We start from the raw sequence: 2,886 nt of genomic DNA on the forward strand, positions 1-2,886 counted from the left end.
AGCCGGTTATGTTCACATCCACCCGGGAGGGAGCTTTCTTCCGGGTGGGGCTCTGCACTGGGCGCGCCACAAGCTCGGTCGCAATTGAGCCTTGCCGTGGACAGGCTCACAATAGAAATGAGGAAACTGAGACACCCGAGGTCAGGCCGCTGTCCAAGGTCACCGGGTGGCTGCGTTGGAGCCGCCTGCGAGCTTAGGCACGTTTCACCGGACCAGACTGTGGATGGGGCTGGAGTGGGAGCGGTTAGAGGTGGAGAAGAGGCCAGTGTTGGGGGTTGGGGGGAGGCTCGGATTTTGACCTAACTTCTGTTTATACTGTGGCCACCTGCCCGTCACCCCCACCTCCAACCTTCTGAAGGAGCAGAGTTCACTCCCCGCCACCCTCATTACAAAATCTTCCTGTGATCTCAGAGGATGATGGAAATTCTCTCCTCTGAATCCTTGGGGGCTTAGAGCCTCACAGGTCCAGAGAAACCCCCCACCCCTACTGCAGTCTGCCTTCGTCGGCAAGCGGTGCCACGTGCCTGGTGGGCATGTGGACCAGGCCCAGAAGGAACAGCAGGAATGGGAGTGGGCTGTGCTGTGGGGGTGGCAGAGGAGCGTTTTACTTTCTTCTGTCAAAAATGTCTATATATATTTTGTTGAAAATTAACTTTGCAATTAAAAACTTAAAAACAATCCTACTATCCTCCACACTTTATCCCCAGCTCCAATTTTCCATGAGGTCTTTCCTGACCAATACGGATTCCCAGGGCTGGAAGGGCCTTGGGAGGGCTGTGGTTATTCCCAGCTCTGTCTCCCTTCCAAGCCTGCATTTTTGACTTGAAGGGAAAGCGCAAACCAGGATCTCTGGACCACCACGGCTACCACTGTGGTTTCGAGTGTACTTCACATAGCGCTGGTGGTGGGGAGAGACCGGAATGTTTCCCAGGAGGCCACAACCCTGGGGGACGCTCTCCAGCCACTGGGATTTTGTCCAGTGTTCCCAGGCACACGTGCTCCACCTCCCTCTCTCCACACATGTTAGGATGATGTCCACCCTGTTCACCCATCTCTAGGAGCCAGGGATTTTCATCCATACCTGAGTTGTGAAAGAGGAGAGAAGCAAACACAAGCGCTGTATGCCAGGAACCTGAGTGCTGTGTGTGCGTGGATGTGCGCTGGTGCTCACTGAAGTCGTGACCTCAAAACCCAGGGCAGGCAGCTGGGCTTGGAGGAAGCATCTCATGGACAGAGAGATGGGCTGGGCTCTTGGAAGGCAAAGGCCAGCGGTAGGCCCTGCTAAAGTCCTGGGGAAGCATGAGACATCGGGACTCCTGGTACATCTACACGTGTGCCGTGAAGACAGAAACACAGAGATAGCATCCCCAGGAGAAACTGTCATAGGAAGTCCAGGGAAGGACAGGAGATGCCAAGAGAGAGGGCTGCTGCCAAGAGCAGCAGAGCCACTGTGACTTGGGCACCAAATGGTGCCACCTTTACCTGAGCTGCCCCCTGAGACTTTGGGGACAGTTTGGATAAATGGGTCCAGAGGCTGGAGTCAAATTGTGTTTAAACTGGTCTGTTGATCTCCTAGAATGACTTTATTTTTTATTTTATTTTATTTTTGAGACAGAGTCTTGCTCTATCACCCAGGCTGCAGTGCGGTGGCGTGATCTCGGCTCACTGGAACCTCTGCCTTGCGGGTTCAAGCAATTCTCCTGCCTCAGTCTCCCAAGTAGCTGGGACTACAGGTGCACGCCACCACGCCCAGCTAATTTTTGTATTTTTAGTAGAGATGGAGTTTCAATATGTTGGCCAGGCTGGTCTTGAACTCCTGACCTCAGGTGATCCACCTGCCTCGGCCTCCCAAAGTGCTGGGATTACAGGCGTGAGCCATGGCGCCCAGCCTCTCCCTTCTTCCTTGGCCCATCTCTATCCCCAGCATTCAGCATGAAGCCTGCCCAGGGAAGCTTCTCGGTGAATGTTTGCTGAACTAGTTCCTAATGCCACTGCTGGAGGCAGAGGAAGGAGGAGAGGACGGAGAAGTCCCAAAGCTCGTCTCTCCTGGGTCCTGGGAGAGAGCCCCCTTAATCCTAACACAGGATTCCTCAAGGGATGGGCAGAGAAGTATTCTCAGGGGAACTTCCCTAAAACTGGAATAGTTCCTATATTTTCCCTCTGAATTGTCATGACTCCTAGTTTTTTTTTTTTTAAATTTCTTCACTTTCATTCCATTCTTAGGCCAAGGGAATTCTGCCATATATAACAAATATAGGAATTCATTTTAGAAAATATGTTTTGAGACCTACATTGTGCCAGGCATAGTGCCAAGCATTGGAGAGAGCTGGGAACAAGACAAGCTCACACAGTTTATATTCCAGTGGGGAGGCAGGCAGTAAACAAATGAATAACTAAGTAAACAAGTTAATTTCCAATAATGATGAGAATGACAAAGAAAAATCTTCAAGTGATGTTATAGAAAGTTACAGGAAGTAGGAAGGGGGAATTGGGAGGTGGGCAGTATTTATAAGGTGGTCAGAAAAGGCCTGCATTGGAGCTCAGACCTAAATGACCTGGGAAACCAGCCATGCAGAAGTCTGGGGAAAGATGGTGTGTTCTAGGCAGAGGGAACCGCTAGTGCAAAGGCCCTGGGGCAGAAAGGAGCGTAATATATTTCAGGAACAGAAGGAACAGAGTGGGGCTAGAGGCAGAGTGAGATGTAGGGGAGGGAGGAAGCTGGACAGGAAGGTGGGGGCCATGTAGAGATTTACAGGCTCCGGGAGGGGAGTGGGTCTGACTCGAAGCCCCACTGGAGGGCTGAAGCACGGAAGTGATATCACCTGGACTGTGTTTTTAAAATACCACGCTGGCAGTTGTCTGCAGACTGGGTTACAAAGAGATAAC

The sequence above is a fragment of the Pan paniscus genome, chromosome 23 (genome assembly GCF_029289425.2).
Source record: "Pan paniscus chromosome 23, NHGRI_mPanPan1-v2.0_pri, whole genome shotgun sequence".
Classification (NCBI taxonomy): Eukaryota; Metazoa; Chordata; class Mammalia; order Primates; family Hominidae; genus Pan; species Pan paniscus.